This window comes from Trichomycterus rosablanca, chromosome 9, assembly GCF_030014385.1.
Source record: "Trichomycterus rosablanca isolate fTriRos1 chromosome 9, fTriRos1.hap1, whole genome shotgun sequence".
Classification (NCBI taxonomy): domain Eukaryota; kingdom Metazoa; phylum Chordata; class Actinopteri; order Siluriformes; family Trichomycteridae; genus Trichomycterus; species Trichomycterus rosablanca.
Genome location: NC_085996.1, coordinates 3,145,475 through 3,167,123, shown reverse-complemented (window position 1 = coordinate 3,167,123; position 21,649 = coordinate 3,145,475). Strand labels below are relative to the sequence as shown.

Here is a 21,649-nt window from a genome sequence, read left to right as displayed (position 1 = left end):
TGTCCATATGGGTTTTCTTCTGCCCTGAAATAGATCGACACCCTGTACAGTGTGGGGCTGTGTTCATACCCTGTGAGAGATTTCTGGCAGAGTTCAAGCTGCTCCTGCAGGTGAGGTAGAAGCTGGCTCATGGTCTCATCTCCCACGCAGCACTGCACCACACTGGGGATCTCATGGGCTCTCTGCATGATCTTTATCCATAATTTATCGATGTTCTGGAAGCGCTTCGCTTCCTACAAGGTAATAATACGTAAATGAAGCAGTTCATGATTACAGGTGAGTAAACATACAGGCTGCAGATTAATGATGTACCTGTGGAAGCTGCTTGGCAATGTCTCCACCCACAAACACGGCCTCCAGGTACACCCACAGGTTCTGAACAAGCAGCCACTGCTCGATGATGTCTGATGATGTGGAGAGCTTAAAAACCCAGTTCTGGATGTCTTTCTTAAAAGGAGTGTTGTATCTATGTACAGAGAAATCAAACAGAGATTACCAGTCGCTGCCACATCTATTCACCTGCCAGTGGCTGAGTCTCATATAGTGCTGCCACGCTAAGCAAATCATGAGCAACGCTAGTGCAGGTGCTTCGGCCAGACAACGAAGGGCACAACCGTACAGCTGCAATGAAACCTAATGTGCCTGTTGGTTGCCCAGCCAGGTTGGTAGCACCACTGCCTGGGATTGAAACAAACTGGTTCGATCGATTACAGCTGTGAGTGTTGGGTTGTGTCCCTTCCTTAAAAAGAGTTTTTTACTAGTCAAGTAAAGTCACATTTATTTATATAGCGCTTTTTACAATAAACATTGTCTCAAAGCAACTTTACAAAGTCCGGGACCAACAGATCAAAAACCCCTATTGAGCAAGCCGAGGGCCACAGTGGCAAGGAAACCTCCCTTAAAAATACAGGAAGGAACCTTGAGAGGAACCAGACTCAGCAGGGACCCCCGTCCTCTTTGGGTGGCCTGGAGGATACTTTAAATAAATAGAATTTACACAAATCGTACAAACACAAAATTAAATTGAACTACACAGTTTCATTTCATTTTTACCATTGCTTTATCCTGGTCAGGGTCTTGGTGGGTCCTGGAAATATCAGGCGCAATGCAGTAACACACCCCCGACAGGACGACGATCCATTGCAGGGTCCTGGCTACCCCCCACCTCAGGCATAGCCAATCATGCCTGTATGTAGACGCTGAACTGACCGATAGCACTGAACCCTGGATGCCAGTGGTAGTAAGCGAGCATTATTTACCATACTTTATTTACCATCATTTATTTGATAATTTCCTTATTTTTTATTTTATTCTACTCTATTTTCATTTACTGTATTTACTCTACTTACACTGTACTGGAGCTGCTGTAACACTCGAATTTCCCCCATGGGGATCAATAAAGGAATCTTATCTTATCTTATTTACCCATGTGCCACCCACACAGAGCGCCCACTACACAGTTAAATAAACTTTAGTTTGATTAATTAAGTTCAATGAAATACTAAACTAATTTACCCTATAATGAATCTGTAGAATCATCAGAATTATGACTTGCACCCCTCAATCTACCAAAATTACCATAACAAAGAAAGTTTTATGTGCATTATGACTATGCTCCAGTGTTTAAACAGACAGAAGTCATCACTGTTTTATTTGTTTAAGCTTGCTAAGCTTACTGAACCCCTATACATCCGTATAAAGGAGAATAGTCTCTATATTTAAACTTCATCAAAGCAATGGTCAAAGCAATACCAAAAAATCTACAAAGTGCTAGTCTAGACTGTTATTTCTAATGAGAACATCAGTGTGTGAGACATGAACAGAACCTGATGAAACTTACCTGTTGCTTAGAAGTGATCCAAGCACCATCAGACTGTCCTCCATGGCAGTGATGATTTCTGCCGTCTCAGCTCCTTTAAGCATCAGCTCTCCTCTGCCTTTAAAAGCCATAAATGTGAGCAACTGACTGTACCATAAATCAACCACCTGTGCCAGCTTGGCCTCGATATCCTTCTCCTTTACTGCTGAGATGCAGATGTCCTAGTGTGAGGAGAAAAGTAAGGTCATCATTATAACACAAGTCTCTTTCAAACCCTGGTTAGACTAAGCATGACTTTAGCACAGGGATAGCTTAAATGAACCCAAAACAATGTATGTCATCTAAAGAGCAAAAGACACCAGTATGTACATACACTGACCAGGCATAACATTATGATCGCTGACAGGTGAAGAGAATAACACTGATTATCTCTTCATTATGGCACCTGTTAGTGGGGGGGGGGGGGGGGGGGGTGTATTAGGCAGCAGGTGAAAATTTTATCCTGAAAGTTGATATAAAAAAAAAAACGGGCGAGCGTGAGGATCTGAGGGAATTTGACAAAAGCCAAATTGTGATGGCTAGACAACTGGGTCAGAGCATCTCCAAAACTGCAGCTCTTGTGGGGTGTTCCCGTTCTGCAGTGGTCAGGAACAGTGGTAAACCGGCGACAGGGTCATGGGTGGCCAAGGCTCATTGATGCACGTGTGGTCGGATCCAACAGACGAGCTCCTGTAGCTGAAACTGCTGAAGAGGTTCATGCTGGTTCTGATAGAAAGGTGTCAGAATACACAGAGCATCACGGGTTGTTGTGTATGGGGCAGCAGAAGGGGGGCCAATATTAGAAAGGCGGTCATAATGTTATGACTGATCAGTGTCTACATACACAGAGCCTCAGTGTAGCATTACCTCTATGTCTTCTTTGTGTTTCAGCAGTGGGGCCTCCATTATGTTTTGAAGGCAGAACGTGTCCGAATCCACGTGAAACTTGTGCTGCGTCAGGTCAGCGATGCGTTCCCAGTGTCTCTGCTTCATCGCTCTGTGAGCCATCATCTCCAGGAGAGGGCACGACTCGCTGAAGTCATCGATCCTTTTCTTCAGATCTAAAAACGCCTGCCAGTCTCTCAGTCCTTTGGGGAGCTTTCGGCATCTGAGTACAATTCAAAACACACAGGAGTTCTTACAGTTCTGAGAGGAGCTGCTGCTGTAACACTGTGCAAGAGTCGCGACGGTTACCTGGTTTGGAATTCTGAAAGCTCCGTGTTGATCTTTTCAATATCCACTTCGGTCCAGAGGATTTCGTAATAGCCGCTGATCTTATTCATAACCGCATCGTAGAGGCCGTACAGCTTCTGAAGAAGCCCGAGCTCTTTCCTAGTTTCAATAACATAAGAGAGAGGAACACCATTATAATAGAATAGAAAAGTGACACGGGAATAATACAGAATTGTATGCATGTTTTAGGCCAATCAGCAGTGAGCATCATCATGTTTCTGGAGAGTGTTTACCAGACAGTGACAGACTGTAATTACCGAGCTTTCTGTAGAACATCATATTCAGTGACGGGCAGGCCGAACAACTGTTCTCCAGAAGAATATGTGGTGAACTTCCTCCACAGGTTATCAAACCCAGTCTGAGATCAATATCAGAGCACGTTTAAGGTGGAATAAAATTATATTTAATATAAAATGGTTAGATGTACAGTCGGCATTAGTCTGGCTGATTTATATATATATAATATTTTGTTTATGCATTTTCTCCCTTTTTCCCCCCTTTTAGCGCGTACGATTGCCCGATTGTGTCACGCTTCCTCTCCACCAATGCTGACCCCCGCTCTGACTGAGGAGAAAGAAGCTACCACACGCCCCCTCCGACAAGCGGGCAGCAGCGGTATGCATCTTAACACCTACACTTTGACGAGTGCAATGCGGATCAGCACTGTGTACGGAGAGACACACCCTGACAGTACTCTTTTCCCATCTCTGTGCAGGTGCCATCAATTAGCCAGCAGAGGTCGTAATTGCATCAGTTATGAGAGAGAGTCCCTATCCGGCTTAATCCCACCTGAGTTATATTCCTAAGTATTGATTACAGTAAGTTTTTGAAACAGTTATAATACATTTGCTTTTGAGTGCATGTCTGGGACCACCTAATGTCACATGAATAATATTTATAAGTATAAACGAGCCGAGGTGTGAGAGATTTATATAGAAAGAATAATGAATAAAAGCATTTTGAATTCTGCATCTGTCATACCTGGAAGATTTGAAGTCTGATGCTGGCTCCTCAGGTGAAATGCCTGAAACATTCGGGCCTTCCTGATATCAGACAGACAAGGAACCATATATGAATCGCTAAGTGTCATACAACAGGTTATTAAAGCAATAAGCCACGAGAGGCCGTACGTTACTGTGATTTTAGCACGGGGATGACGTTTTTGGTACGACGCGAAGCGGAGTGGCTTATTGCTTTTATAAAACGGCGGTCAACATAAAATATAATAAATGATGTGAGGCGGTCATAGGTGTGAGTTTATCGGGGATTTTACAACGGCTTCGAACGCGGCTCAGCCAATCAGATTTTAGGACCGGAACTATCCGTTTTATAATAATATTCTTATGATCGGCTTTCTTCTATTTATTCTAATCTAATGTGATTCTCACACACTTTGGTCGGTTAATATCACTGGTTCAGTTTTAAATTCACAAAACCATACCAAAGCCACAGCCTAAAGTGACTCGAGGACAAAAAAGCTTATATGAGAGCAGAAACACTGAGAACACAGAGACAGACACAAGCACAAACAAAACAAAAACGTCTGGGCAGCTCCGCCAGCAAGTGTAACTCAGACGATCACTGCAGGAACCAGACAGGGGAAGTGAGAAAACCATCAGCAGCAAACAACCAGAAAGATGACATGCCACACAAGGACAAAACTCAAACCAGACAATTATCTGTACATAGTTGCTGCTTGTTCAGATCTTTGGCTAGTTAATTTAACCTGTCTGTTTTTTTGTCCAGATATTTTTTTTATTATGGCCGGGTGGTGTTTAAACTTTAGTTTGTCTTTATTTTAACAATGACTAGTGACAAATACAAAAGCAGAAACATCAGAGGTGACAAAACATATTCACTTAATAATGTTTATTATTCTTATATTTGCTCCTTTAATAGATTAATTGTGTAGGTATAATTACTTTGTAATTGAAGCTGCTTGCTTATATACAGAAGAATTAACTTTTAAATACATTTCAATAGTTCTTAAATAAATATGTACTTGTTTTATTTGCACATCATGCTTAAAGAAAGTGTTTCAGTTTATCTGCTAGTCAGTGTCTCATTGTCTGCTGTTTACTTCAAACAAAAAATAAGATGATTTATTTAGTCAATTGCATTATTCTATTCCCGAACTCACTTAAATCCCTGCACCCTTACAATTAGATGGACTCGGGTCTGAAACAAAAGTGTCAGTGTGGCCCTCAGGAATGAGTTGATTGCTCACCGTTTCATACTTCTGGCCGAAAGTCATCAAGTCATTCTGAAACGTGCCGACTGATTCCAGGAGATTCTCTTTCAACTTGGGCTGCGCACTGACCAGTTCATGCTGGACTGCTCTCTGTGTAGGGGTTTTATATAAAAAACACATTAGACTTCATCTAAATGCTGTCCCTTCGTCTCCCACATGTTTCATTAAAACACCAGAATATGTAACATGGTTTTAGAAAGAACAGAGGACTCGATTTCAAAGCAACGCTTTAAATGGTCTATAAGGAGTTTGGTATGTTTTCCACAAACATATCTCATGCAAGTAAATGAGAGGGTAAGGTAGTCAGGGATGCCTGGTGATGCACTGGCACACTGTTTAGATGTATTTCCTGGGTAATACTATACTACTGGGTATAACTATACACTGGCAAGGCATAACATTATGACCACTATCAGGTGAAGAGAATAACACTGATTATCTCTTCATCACAACACCTGTTGGGGGGGGGGGCATATTAGGCAGCAAGTGAATGTTTTATCCTCGAAGGTTACATTTCAGGGCCAAATTGTGATGGCTAGACGACTGGGTCGGAGCATCTCCAAAACCGCAGCTGTTGTGGGGTGTTACCGGTCTGCAGTGGTCAGGAACAGTGGTAAACCCGGCGTCAGGGTCATGGGCGGCCAAGGCTCATTGATGCACGTGTGGAGCGAAGGCTGGCCCGTGTGGTCCGATCCAACAGACGAGCTACTGTAGCTCAAACTGCCGAAGAAGTTCATGCCGGTTCTGATAGAAAGGTGTCAGAGTCGACGGGTCAGGGCTGTTTTGGCAGCAAAAGGGGGACCAACACAGTATTAGGAAGGTGGTCATAATGTTACGCCTCATCGGTGTATATATTTCATATAAGCTGGACTGCAGTTAATAACACACTACTAAACACATTACTTAGACCTAGGGCATCACCAGCAGTGTTTTCACTGCTTTCCAGAGCCACGGTGACCCTGACCAGAATGGATAAATGATTGAATAAATGTTTAAATGAAGGAAGAATCAGCCATGAATCATCTGTGATGGATCTTTCATAAAGACAGACACTGTGGAATCTGAGTTGAGAATGAGGAACGTACCTCTTTGGACTGCAGTTTAGCAAAAGAGTATCTTAGTGTATCCACACCCTCGGCCTCCTCCTTCGTCACTTCCACTTCAAACTTGTTTAGTATAGAATAGGCTTCCTAAAAACATCACTAATCAATTTCATGTCTAAAATAAACCATAGATTAGTAAGATAAGGATGAGAAATATGGCTTATCATTATGTCGGACCTCGATGGGCCCCATGGTCATGTCCATTATAATTTCTGAGTCCCGGATATTGGACAGGGCTTCCATAGCGAATCTCACGTCGTCCAGGTCAGCTATAGGGCGTGAGAGTTTTTTTTGCTGCTCACTAATGAAAGCGATCATGTCCATCAGCTTCTTCTTGTATTCCTTTTGTACGTACTTGCACAGCATCAGTTTCCAGGCTTTCGCTTCCACACTCAGGGACATCTTCAGTGGAGCTACAGACATCACCAACACAAACAACAAGCATGTGAATAAATGAAGCAACACTGTAAAATTCTGTAGGATTTAAGGTTATGACTTCAGAGTCTGAGCTGAACCAGCCGTATGCACAGAAGACGTGGAATAGGCGTACCTGGCACATCCCAACCCTAACTTCAATCCACCTATTTTTTCAATATTTAACAGTGCAATATAATTATATTAAACAAAACCAGTGATGCACTGCAGCTTTGATGACATTAATGTGCCATTTTTCACACATAACACATAAAAACCTCAACTGTAATAGCTAATGTGAATATTTGGTATTATTTTACCTGTTGACAATTCCATTCCACCTAAAACGACGATGGGCGTGATGTCCGCGATCTCCTGTTCAACCGTTTCATAGTGTAAAATTTGCTCCTTTATCAGGTATAGGTCGGGGTTGCTACTGATGAATTCCTGACAGAAAACACAAACATGCGTTTATGATTTCATATTAAACAAATGTACACTGTTATAGTGATGTCTTTAAAATGTGATTCTTCAAAATTTGGGTGTTTATTCCACTTATAATCACCATTTACAAACTATTTTCAATCCTCCTTAACAATGTAAAAAACTCCAGCAGAATATCACATTCTATCTGTAACAAGTCCATCTACTGGGAGCTATAATATGGCTAACAGAGGGGGCATGAAGGCGCAGATCAACAGCAGTCACCCGTCACTCCAGTAGGAAGTGTTTCCATTCATCATGGTTTCTTATTCACAGATTTGTCGGCTCCTCAATCATGAGGCCGGCACAATATTTGGAAACACCTGCCGCCTGAGTATTACTGTTGTATTACCGCTGTATTACACCTAACAAAATGTAAACATAACATGATCTATTCAGGTGGCACATCGGTGCCGCTGAGAAAGTGAGAGCTGCACAGTGACATGGACTGATGACCTGGGTTTGATCTAATCAATGTCTGTGACAAATTTAACATGTTGTAATTGTTTATCCAAGTCCAGTAGTTTTGTCCGTTTTACATTAATAAGTTGAGTTGAGTGTTGAGCTACCTTGACTTGGTCGTCTCGGTCCTGATCCCAGATTACTTTGAAGGCTCTGAACTGACTGAGCACATCTCCGGGCTGTTTACCCAGGAGGTTCACCCCTGACATTAGAAGTCCTACAGGCTTGCACACATTCTTGTTTTCAGAAACACTCTGGAAGAAGTTCCTCAGCCGCCCAGCTAGAGAAGAAATTTCCATTTAAACGTTTTTAAACTCAAAATGTCGGATGCTTTCAAATGTTAAAACGAGGAGAAAAAGTTAATAATGTTTTATTGGAATTATTTCACGATCTTTATTTAACATTCACAGCCTTAGTGCTTTAAAAAGCTGTGTTAGCCTTTATAATCGATTAGAACCAATTAAAAACATATTAACAAAGGCGTGTACATTATACTTTGGTTTACACCTGGTGCCCATGCTGCCACACAGATGAAAAAAAAGCCGTCAGTATGTCGTAATAACGAGAAAAGTTCATTTCCTTAAATGCTGCGTAGCCGAACCCAGCTTGAAGACATTTAAGATGCTGTAGCTTGTAACCTTGTAGCTTGCTGTGCCGATCAAGATTCTCCATTAGGAATAGTGCATGTCTAAGATATGTGAGCGGTTTTTACGTCTATATAAAGACTAAGATTTAAGAATCCTTCGCAGTGTTTAAATAGTGATAAAAATATCATCTGTGCTGCTCAGTGACACCAAAACTCATGAAGTAAAAAAAGCATGAAGTAAAATTTGATTCTCTTTATAACAACATACTGACATTTCTTTTCATCTGTGTGGCAGCAATACGCTTCCGGACTTTACAGTACAGAATATGTCTTTCTGTTTTTTGCAGGAAACAAAACAACTCCAAATGCATCAAGCTGAAGGGAAACCGTGGAAGATTCTTAATGATTGTTAATGCCGCCTCTTACATCCAGACTTTCCAACGTCGTCTGAGCGGCAATCCTGTTTCCAGCATGCCACGCCGCGGCTCACCTCCAGCACCAGATGCACCAGGTGAATGATTGCTTGCTGGATCTTATCAAGACTCGGTATCATCACCTTCATCAGAACACAGAACTCTCAATGTGCTTATGGTTCCAAGATTCAGTAACAGCACAGAGTAAAGCATTAGTAATATAAACACTTACCACATTGGGTATGGTCAGGTGGATCTCAGATTTTATTAAAGTTATCACCTCATCTGAGACACTGGGATGGCCGCCAGATGAGCTAGAAAGAAAAAATTACTGCTTTAAATGTTTTGTGTATTTTTTAATGATTTATTTACATGGTGAAACATGTTCATTCTCACCTGGAAATAAACAATCTTCTTTTTAACGTGTCCAGAGACAAACATGTGGCCTTCACCAAAGCGTCCAGAAGTTTTGCGCTGAAGTGAGCATACAGTTCTCTGCACTCCTACAAATAACCAGGAAAATAAACAGCAGGGCCATTAATGATTTAAATCTAAAAATGATTTAAATGTAATTACATTGTTTTTAGGTCTCTTTATCACATGAACATAAAATTGTTATTGTTTGTTTTATACATGGTATGTTTTACATCATAACTGGTGCCCTTGCAGGCCAAACAGAACTAGGTGGAGATTGACGGTGTGGCTCGATTACAGAATAATGTCTTTCTGCCTTTCCAAATCTGGTCGGGAGAGAAGGCATGGAGGTGCAGATGGTTGCCATTGTTTCCGCGTAACAGACAGTCACCTGCGCCTGGTTGAACTTTCATTTGTTCCAGGTGGAGATGTTTCTTTTTATTACAGTTTCACACTTACAGATTTGCTAGCACCTCTGTTGGATCAGATTTGCCAGCTCCTTGTTGGAACTGTGAACTACTTGTGATAATAAAAATAAAAATAAGAAGAAGAAGAGAATGCTGTTTGCTAAGCAGAAACCAGATTGCTAGTGAAAGCGATGCAGAAGTGTTACTGTTGTGTCTGATGCTCCACGGGGAAGTATGAGTACACGATGCACATCACTGTGTTGCTTACCATTTACAGCTAAAGGTTTTGTGTGTGAGACAGTAATACGGTGGCTTCAGGGTATTAGTGGTTAACATTTCACTTGGTGCATTGGTATAACAAATATTAGGTGGAGCAGTGGTCATTTACTTTGGCCTACTATTGCTGAGATCAGGGGTTCGAAACTCAGAGGTGCTACCAGGCAGGCAAGCATCTACAGTGGCATGATTGGATATGTCTTAAAGGGAGATGGGTAGCTGAAGCCATGTGATAAATTGACATCCTGTACTTATTTAACACCGTCCTTGATTTATGTAGAACATGGGAAGCTCTAACTAGAAGGTCTATATATATTATATACATATATACATATATATATCAGTTTGTTTTACAGGCAGTATTTTAGTTATAGATTAATCTTAACTATAGGTGAAGTATTTATTTTAGCTGACAAATAGTGGACCCAGCATTTACGTTTTTAAAGTCTTCGTCTTTATCAGCTTCACGGGCTTCTGCCTTGAACCTGTCTTTATCGTTTGATGAGCCCAGATCTTCTGAGAATGCAACACGTTTGTGTCCTACAAATACAAAACAGCATCATTTTCGTTACTTCTGTTTATATAGAAACGTTTGCAAGGCCTGTTCAGATCAATCTAATCAAAATACCTTTAGGTTTCTCAGCCGGGTCTTTGCTTTCTTTTGGCTCATAAATAGCACTGAAGATTAAAGTCAGTTCCTTCACTGCCTCCTCTACGTGGCTGCTCTTTTGGTTGAGAGTCTGAGCCCACAGCTTAGTCTGAGCCTGTATCAGATTTAAATGTTACTTCATCATAAAGTATTCTTAAGCATCCCGAATGCTGGGGGTAACATGACGTTACCTCGTTGGTGGTAATCAGGTCCTGTAGAGATGAGGCTCTGTCCTCTGGCAGGGTGATGAGGACAGTCTCGGAGATGTTGTGTAAAACACCTTCAATGCGAATCTCGCAAAGATCTGTCACCTGAACATGTTACATGCAGTTAGAAGATACTGTTAATCATGTCACTATTGTTCTCACATACACACTCAGAATGTACCTTCTTTAGAACATGCTGCAGCTCAGCCATGGCAGCATCAAGATCATTGAAAAATGTGTCCAGGATGAGAGACGACCAGCTGAGAAACACCAAGCCTTGACGAAGCACAGAGTCCACCTGGTACACAGAGCAACTGCATTAGATAATATAATCATTCATTCTCTGTTTTACCACTGCCTTATCCTGGTCAGGGCTGCAGTGGGTCTGATTCACCAGGCAAAATGCTGAAAACACCCCAGACAGACACACACACACAATTAGGGCAATTATTAGTAGCTCCAGTTAACCTGACTGCATGTCCTTGGACTTGGACACAGGGAGAACATGCAAACCCCACACAGAAAGGACCCTAGACCTAGGGGAATCAAGCCCAGGCCCTTACTGCTGTTGTGTATTCTGCTTTACTCTGAAGCAATCAGACCTACAGTGTGAAACAAGCCATGGAAGAAATTTAAGGGAGACCCAGCTGATGCACACTGTGATAAGACACTTAATCTAGACCAGGGTTTTAAGCAACCCAAATTCATTTTGTCCATGATTTTTTACACAACCCAGGCAACACAAAGAATGCTATTTACTGTATCTGGTCTCACTGTGATTTACAAGATGTAATATAAAGCCTCCATTTCTCTGCGACCCACTTTGTCTGATTCACGACCCACCCAGGGTTCGAAAAACACTGATCTGGCATTAATTCATATTTACATGTTGATATATTCTATTTAATAATTTATCAGATATAAAAGCCAGTGAGAAGAATATCATACCTTTTTTATTTTTGATATCATCAGACTGTAAAACATAGCAGGAATTTCCTCAAGCGTATCCTCATAACTGCTGATAAACGTCTACACATCACAAACCAAACACACACACACACACACAGTTCACTGTGATTAGCAGGTTTGTTGTAAAGTGAATGAACTGAAAGCTCATTTTTTCCCACCTCTAATCTGAATTGTGTTGTCTTTAGGTGTTTCTCTGTCCTAAACATATACAGAGCCTTCTCGGGAACCTTCAATCCCAGTTTAATCAAGCATTTAATCTCTCGTAATGTCTCGTTTATTGTAGAACTGTTCACCAGCAGTTTCTTTGATTCTGGGTCGCGAACAAGCAGGGTTTCATACAGGGCTGTAAAAGAGGTAAAATCATGAGTGTTTTCCATCATTCCTTTAGGGTTCAAATGTAACAGAAACGCTTAAGATACTTGCCATATTCCAACTGTGGGAACCTGTTCATCCAGGCTGTATAGTAAAGAATCTCAAACTCCACAAACACCGCTGCAGACCTGTTGTACAGCTGCACAACATCCTGCCCCTCAGATGTGGACAGGACCTCTGAGTTTTTCTGCATATTGTTTATACAGCATGTGTAAGTACTTGGTGTATATGGTGAAAATGTTTTTTAATTATTACATAAAACTGAACTGTTCCAAATACACATTTACTGGGACTTCTACTAACAATTCTTATTAAATGATTGAGCTATTTTGTTTTAATTATACTGAATTATTAGCATTAGATTATTTTGCAGGACCTTTCACTAGCAACAAATCATAGTGATTGTATAAATAAATGAAACAGTGAGTCAGGGAGGCTTATGAAAGCAGTGTAGCACAATATGAAATGTTCCTTTAAAAACAAGGAGCGTTCATAAAGTCTGTGTGCACCTCAATGTAACTGATGGGTTCCTGTATTTTGCTGAACAGCTGCCTGACCCAGACAATCCTGCCCGCCACTGGAGGCATGTTTCTGCCTATGGGAGGATCTTCTCTGTAGGTCTGATAGTGCTACACATATAAACACAGGAGTTAATGTTAATTCTGTTGTTCTTTTAGTGTGACAATGATCCTCAGATCTTTAGACCAGCAGAGACCTGGTTTACAGCTTCGAGCTCTGTGACGTAGTGCTGCAGAATCAGGTGGAGGGTTGTGGAGATTTCTGCCTGCAGACACGACATGTTCAGTTTCTGAAACCTAGAAACCAAACACATTCATTAACGACTGAACGTGATCTGCTTTGTCAAACATTAGCTGATATAAGATAACACGGGGGGGGTTAGGGTTAGGGTTAGGGTCAGTCTGTTTGCCACCTTAAACTGTACCATTAAATAGTTCTGCATGAATAATAATTACAATAACAATAACATAGTTCTGAACAAAGTGATAGAAATCAGCTATAATACTTAAAGAGATCAGCAAGACGTGCAGGAGCTAAACCGGACTTTGTAGTAACAAATGTACCAGACTGCCAGTGTAACTTAATTATCCTGCCATAATGTAATCTGGGTTTTTAGTGACTTTTTATACGTCATACTGCCTTATTACAGCGACCGGTTTCTGGCAAATTATTCACACACATTTCCAGCTAAATCAGTCTCTCTGATGTGGGTGTCTGAATTGAGAACTGGTCATCCTGTCTGGAGTGTTTCTGTCACCCACTGCTATAATGGTCAGTCCTTTTTATTGATACTCAGTGTGAATAAAACAAACTTACAAAGACCGGTTAAGACTTTTTACATCATATCAGCCAATGCCTGATTGTATAGATCTCTGATCCAGTCCTTCCTCTATTTTTTTCATCAGACTTTCAAACAATTAACCAGTTGAAGGCAAATTCAAAAGCATTTGAAGCCCCGATTTAACTATTATAAACCCAATACGATACACTGTCTGTACTGTAAGATGTGGATTTGAATAGCTGTATGTTAAAGAGCACCTTTGTAGGAGGTTTAAGGCTTGTTGAGATGAAAAAATCTTGGAGAAACATTTTCTCATTAAATCTTGAAGTTGGTGCTGAAGAAAAAAAAAATGATATGTTTAATTGTATATATGTAAAAGTAATTGTATACATGTAAAAGAGTGCAAACTGCAGCTGAATTAATTATCCTGTAATTATGCTAGACGTTTATATTACATTAATCATAATGATAAATGACGTATGAAAGGATAATCTACTCTGGTCAGACACAACAAATAGAACTCTTTGGTTGGCACATTCAGTTTGGAGGGAGAAGGATGGCACATATCCATAAAACAGCACACCTACAAAGAAGTATGAAGCTGAAAGCATTAGGATATAAGGCTGCTTTTCTGTAAACGCTACAAGAGCACAAAATCTGGGAACATACCAGAACTTACTACAGAAATAATCGTAATATTACGAAAATAACTCGAGACGTGATTCTAAAATAAAATGATAATGCCCGAATCTCCGGACATAAATTATTTTGGAAATTTAACAGTTTTTTAAACTGTGAGTACATCAGAAATACCACAATTGTGAAATGGAACGGGCCAAATCCAACCTGTAATGCTGTAGAACAGTGGTGCCCAACCACTGGGCCACAGGCCGGGTCATTTATTACCGGGCCGCACAGAAAGAATAAATAATTAGAGATCGCTACAAAGGCAATGACAACACTGGGGCCAGTGATAGCTCAGTGGTTAAGGTACTGGACTAGTAAACAGAAGGTTGCCGGTTCAAGCCCCGCCACCACCAAGTTGCCACTGTTGGGTCCTTGAGCAAGGCCCTTAACACTCAATTGCTCATTGTGTAAGTCGCTTTGGATAAAAGCGTCTGCTAAATGCTGAAAATGTAAAATGTAAAACACTGGGTCCATTTCTAACATCCTATCTTTGTGAAGCGGGATTTTCTGCAGTGGTGAAAGTTACGGATTAGACCGAACATAAGGAACAAACTTCAGGTGTTATTGCCTCCTATCACCCCTAGGTGGGGGTGTCCATTATTGGTGAGTAGTATTGTTATGCACTTTGTGTTTTTATTATGCCCGCTGGCCCGTGAAATTATATCTTATATGAAACCGGTATATGGTGCAAAAAAGGTTTGGGACCGCTGCTATAAAAAGCAAATGATGTCTTAGTGTAGACATTCCAACTTTAACTACTAACAACGGCACTGGAAAAAAGTACTAATGAGTTTAGTCTGTTTAATGTTTCTTAAGTCAAACACTCCACTCACCTCCAGGTTACTGATGTGAGACATGAACTCGGTAAAGTCCACCTCAAACACCTCTCTTCTTTGAGCCAGTATGTCGTACTCCTTCTTTTTTATGTTGATGTAGATGTTCTGAAACTTTGCAGCTAGAGCCTCGAGCCCTTCGATTCTTGACTGGCCGAGGGCCGAGAACGATTTTATCACTGTGATCATCTGAGTTATCTAAAAACACAAAACACTTCAGGGATTCAGGGATGGACCAGGACGGCTCTGCTCGGTGTCGTGGTCATGTGAAAATGGCTGGTCACCTTCTCGAGCCTCTTGCAGAAATCGTCAAACTTGCGGAAGATGTACATCTCCGACACCTCGAATGATTTCCCGGGCTGCGTCTCGAGCCTCTGCTTCTTCGTACTTTGGAAGCATGACCGATACTCCTCAAACAGGCAGATACACTCCTGTTGCAAAAAGATAACAGACGATTCGTTTAACTGGATATAAAACGAGGAGAGCCGAATAAACAAACCACACCCTACCTGCATCTTCTTAATGAGATCGTGTGTGTCCTGATCCCAAATGCTTGAGGTGCCATTATTAGTAAGGTAAGCTCTGCAGGCGGTCACCATCTGATTAGTAACCTGTAATGATGTATACACAGTATTTCGGATTCTCTGTATGATCAAATGAAACCACCAGGTAACTAAAACAATCCAATCAAATATACAAGTATGCACGTACTTTAATAAAAAGTGTAGACATTCGTTCAGACGTGTTGTAATATCTTGACACATCATGTATCATGCAAATGGTGGTGATGAGAGTCCGGATACTTTTAGTCATGGTGACCTAAAAATAATATAAACACAGAAGTGATACAAACCTAATAAACGGTGATAGTATTAGGGAAGAGCGATTTAGCCAAAAGTATGTGGACACACAGCATGCGCTAGAGGGAGAAGTACATATTGAAAAGAAACAACGTTCCTCCAGGACCAGGGTGCAACACAGAACAAAAAGGCCTACAATAAATACAAAAGACATTTCTAATCTAAAAAAACAATATATAGAGGCAAGAGTAGTGTTGGCCTGTACATGGTACTGAGAAGATGATGAGTGAGGTGAAAAACAAGTACATCCCATACCAAAACCATGGGTGCAAGTATAGTGTTCCCACCCAAACTGAGGCTGTCACAGCCTACTCAATTCTGGGAAGGCTTTCCACAACATCTTAAAATATCTATAGGAATTTGTGCTCCTGATTTCTTCCTAGCATGTTCAGTAGTGCTAAGGTCAGGGCTTTATGCGAGCCACTTCAGTCCCCTCAGCAAACTCATTAAACCATGTCTGTATTAACCAGGTTATGTGCATGGGGTGCAGTCAAACTGGGGCACCCTCAAACTCCAAGAGAACGATCCACCTCAGAACATACAGAAGTTAAAGGAGTAGCTGATAATGTCCTGCTATAAGATACCACAGGACTCTTTCAGATGTCTGAGCAGGTCAGAGCTGTTTAGGCAGCACATATGGCGGGTAGTCCTAATGTTTTGGCTCATGGGTGTGCATATAGGTCATATACTTAGGAGCACAAAGATTAAATTCTTATTTTCTTTTATTCACTTACCCTAGTGAGCCACTAATTCTGAGCACGTTGGAGTAAAGTACACTTACTGGATCAGAGTTATAAAGAGGCCGACATATTTTCTCCAGGCTGGAGAGATATTTTACGTTGTCCTTAGCCTCGTTCGCACAGTCAGTTATTCTGTTATCTAGCTCCCGCCATAGCTGAAGAACAAAACCATTTTATTAGAGCCACAATAAACTGTGGTGTACGATATCATGCCTATCTCTGTACGTCATTATACATCACCATTAAAAAACAGATATTTTTTATGATGTCTTGTACCTTTATGGTCTTTGATCGGTTTATATGAAGGACGTTCACCACAGTTTTACATTCTGAGCCTTTGATGTGTTCTATGATGGAGCTGAACTTTGCAGACATCCTTTTCCAGTGTTCGAGTTCTGTCAAAGGCCCCAACGCATCATCTTCTCTACGAATCTGATTCCTTTCTGTCAGCACCTACAACCCAAAAGGTCTCACACGGTCACCTTTAAATCTGCACGACAGGATGTAGTGGCAGTACAAAGACCATAGATTTGTGGCAAGGCAGTGTGTCAGACGTGCTAAAATAACTTAATAAATAACATGTATGGTACATTAGTATGGTACATTAATATTACCCAAAGCTGTAGGGAATATCTCTAGTTTCTAAGCTGCTTATTTGCAAGGGGTGCTGGAGCCTATCCCAGCTCTCAATGGGCGCAAGGCACACAGAAACACCCTGGACGGGGCTATTGTACCTCTAGCTATAGTATACATCTTCATGTTCCTGTTCTGTCATGTTTGCTGTGATTTTGATAGCTGTTTTTAATTAAATGAAGCTTAAACACCTTGTTGATAAGAAACCATGTGACGTGATTTAAATTTTAACAGGTCATTTATGGTAAATTGAAAGCTAATGTGACTGAAACACTTTAAAAAGTCGTACATGTGCTGTAAGGGCAAATTTACACAGGTAACATGACTGTACTGTTGTTATGTGAAGGCGCGCACCTGTTCGATCTGCTTGTGCCACCCCATTAAAATCTCCTCGAGTCTGCGCACCATGTCCGCGTCTTCAGCCGCCGCTTTTATATTCTCAAAGGTCACAAGTCTGGAGAAGTCGATCTCTGAGGCTTTTGTTAGTTTAACGGTACCCTCGATGCTCAGCTGCATCTCTGCAGAATGAATCATACATGACCAGCTTAAACACGGGGGGGTCTAAACACAATCTAGTCGTATCCGATTCCTCGACTGTAACTACTCCCACGCTGAAGCACAGACTATCAAGCGCTTCCTCTGACACATGTGCAGTCACTGACCGCTTCTTTTTTCCTGCCAGGAACAGCATATCACAGAGAGGCACATCAAAAAGAACCCGACTCATGCAGATGAAGCGTTTGGCTACTGCACACGTGTCAGAGGGGGCGTGTGTTAGATACTGCCCTCCTCAAACAGGGTCAGGTCTGCAGCAGTGGAGGGGCGATATAATCGAGAGAACTGGATATGACTAGGTTGGGAGAAAAAGGGAAAATGCATAAAAACAATAAAAAAAGAAACCTAGAAATAACCTCAGTTAATTTACATTATCTAAACATAAATTACACCAGTCAGGATTCTATTTGCCTTTTAATTCTTTATCAGAACCAGCCTACATACCACTGTTTATAACCTTTTTAGAATTACAGAAGATATAAAAACACATATTTTTAAAACATACTCTTACCATCCAGAAAGTGCGTGAAGTGAAACAGGTCATCTCTAAAGTTCTGCTTGATTTTCTCTCCATGTTTAGACTGGTTTAAAGCCCCCCAGTTCTCAGTTGTACAAACTGCTGGTATGTACACATTTGATAACAAATCTCTTATTCCTTTCAGCATCCCCTCTGTGGCGCTGAGCATGGATAGATAAATCTCCTACAATAAAAACAGACCAGGCATCTCTGAAATGAGCACAGCTCACTGCAGAAATAATAACAATGTGCTAACTAAGTGCAGTTTGTCACCTTGTGGATGTTCGCTGGGTTGAGTGCAACATCCGCGTTGGTTCTCAGAAAAAACAAACAAAGTCCTTCAAAGCATGTGTCGGACATATCGGCCAGGAACAGTCGCATCATTTTGGTTCCCTTCGACACGCCAGGAAAAGTGCGACCACATTCTACAGCATTTAATATGAACAGGATGAGAAAAGAGAGTGTTCAGTAGCAGAAATTACCTTTGTGTAATATTATAGTGAATGTCCTTAATTGGCCAAATCCTGTTTAAATAATAATAATATGCTTCCTTAACAAATATTGAATCAATACATAACAGCAACACCCTGTCAATAATAAAACATAAATGTATGTAAATAAATGAATTAATACACAATGTTTAAGAGACGTAGGGAGCAGAACATACATGCTGTTTATTACTGTGCATGACACGACTATGCTGTTGTTATAACAATATAGCTGATTTGTGGATATTCTTTAATTTGTTCTGTTAATACAGATAAAAAGCAACATAAAGACGTTCAGCTCTTCATGTCCTCACCTACTCCTGGAACCTCTGATTCCTGGTACGCAAATGAAATAACTTCTGACCCTCCTTTGGCAAAGAAATCATCAAACGGTGCTAACTATCAAAAAAAGACAGAAAGGCCTGGTTATGTGGTGCATTTTAAATGCAAAATAAGTGAAAGAAACTGAGTTATGCATCACTGTTTGGCTAAGCAATACATTTAATTGTAGTTTGTTTCCGTTATTTTGTCCACCTCTGTTGCTTTCACTGTATAAATTAGGGCTGGGCGATTTTCACGATTAATTCGGTTAATTCGCATGAACGTTTTCAATCGCGATTGTTTACATACTTTATATTTTAATGAAAATACCAACATGTCACGAAGCAGAAACTGAGCAGACGCTCGCGGAATATAAATCAGGGAAAGTTTCATATAAAAACAGGGTACAAAACCAGTTGGAGTCCAAAACCAGCGAAAACCAAAACAGTAAACGGAAGATAACAAGGATTATACACGCTAACGGTTAGATTCAGAAATAAGGAGCGCAAACACGATCGGCAAAACGAGACACAAACAGAAGAGTTTCATTAAGATTCACTGAATCAAACACCGCTGAACTGAATCAAAATACGGAGCCGATGAGCGCGATCAGGATTGGCTGGAAAGTAACGAGTTACATTTACTCGCGTTACTGTAATTGAGTCGGTCTTTTTGTGTACTTGTACTTTTTAAAGTAGATTTTACAGCCTGTCATTTTACTTTTACTTAAGTTCAGTTCAGTTCATTTTATTTATATAGCACTATTGCAGACAATAATGTCTGCCCAAAGTGCTTCACAAAAAGTACAAATTTACATGTACACACATACATATACACACATACATATACACACATACACAAACACAACGACATAACCCATCAATCTCAACTATTATCATAGGCCATAGCATAAAAATAAGCTTTTAATTTAGTTTTAAAACAGGTCAATGATGATGCAGCCCTAATCTCTAGCGGCAAACTGTTCCACAATCTTGGGGCCGCAATTAAAAAGGCCCGATCTCCTTTTTGCTTTGATCTGGATCGTGGAACAAAAAGAAGTAGCTGAGATGACGACCTTAAGGCTCGCGCAGCCTCGTAGCCTTAAGTATGTTTTGTACTAAGAATTGTAATTCACTACATTTTAAATCACATCCGTTACTGAGTAAAGAAATCGCGTCTGGGAAACTGCTGCAGTGAATTCTGCGATAGGGAGTCGGATCTTTTGTCTCGGTTCCTTTTAAAGAGCCGTATGTATGTAATGACTCCCAAATGCGCGAATCGGTTCCTTTATTTTGGCTTAAAGGGCCGTTCAATGGAATCGAATCATTCTACGACACATAATAGTGGTTAACACAGTTTGAAGGTTTTATGGGACTAAAATGACACATTACACATCCTTACATGTTTAAAATGTTGTATCCACCCCCCAAATCACAAGAGGACAAAATCAAAGCTGAGTTGAGTGATCGCTTGATGCCCCCCCCCCCCAGTGTAGATACTGATACAGACTCACTCAGTGGTGGAAACAGCACAGTACAGGCTCGTACGAGTTCCTTTTAAGAAACCTGTAAAGGACTTTTTGTAGTTTTTTTTCCTAATGTAAGGAGGTTCTGCTGAACATCATTTAAAATTAAAGTTGTTTGTGAGCTATTCTTAGATATAGATAGATAAGGATATAGATCATTTAGATCTATTTTGTTTTAATTATTGTGATATCGTTATTGTTATAAAGTTTGAGTCCCTTAAAAGGATTATTATAGGTGGTGCTGTTACTATTTTTGCACTTCTGCAGCCTTTAATTACAATGCAAAAAAAGAAATTTGAGTCTTATTTTAATTGCATTATACAAGAACAAAAAAAAATCTAAATCATAATCGACAATCGGGTATAATTTTAAAATAATCGAGATTTTTTTTTTTGCAAAATCGCCCAGCCCTATAAATCTGCTGTAAAACTTACTGATGGGGCATCAAGAATAAAATCTTCTACCGCTGAAACTTCCAGGCCAAGCCCAACAGCCAGGACTTCAAACATGTACTGGTGTGCTGGCGTCAGACTAGCCTTCCTCACCTCCCTCTCCTGTCTGAATCTGGCCTACAGGTTAACAAAGTCCTGCTGGTCAGCTTCACGTCTACAGAACAGGTCTTTCATTATGGTTTAATGTAAATTCATCTCACCTGTTTCTCCATTGTGGATTTGTGAATGGCCAGCATGCTCAAGCAGACTGGTGATACCTGCCTGGCCTTCGCTTTACAGACTCTGATGGGTTCGTGTCCCCCATTTCTGCCTGCGAAGCTCCACTCATGTCTATCAAAAGCACAAGTGCATTAAATCCATATAAATTTATGTGATATTTAAAGCTGCCATATAAAATGAATCAGTCACATCACTTCCTGTAACAGGACAAACACTGATGTGACATGAACTTTAAAGGATCGTCAGTGTTTTTTAATAGACAATAAGAGTTTTTGTTTTGTACTACTGTATTTATGTGTCACCACAATGGATCTGGATGCTCTTCCTGAGGCGACCCTCCCTACTTAATAGTACACAGACAAATGCCCAACCTCCCCAATTTAGAATGTGTGTGTACTGTACAGTTTAGATTAGCCATTCCAC

General features: G+C 40.7%; 1 pseudogene; it reads right to left on the bottom strand.

Annotated features, from left to right (window-relative positions):
- LOC134320313 (dynein axonemal heavy chain 8-like) overlaps positions 1-21,243 on the bottom strand; it is a 57,633-nt pseudogene extending 36,390 nt beyond the window's left edge.
- Positions 21,244-21,649: the final 406 nt, after the last annotated feature.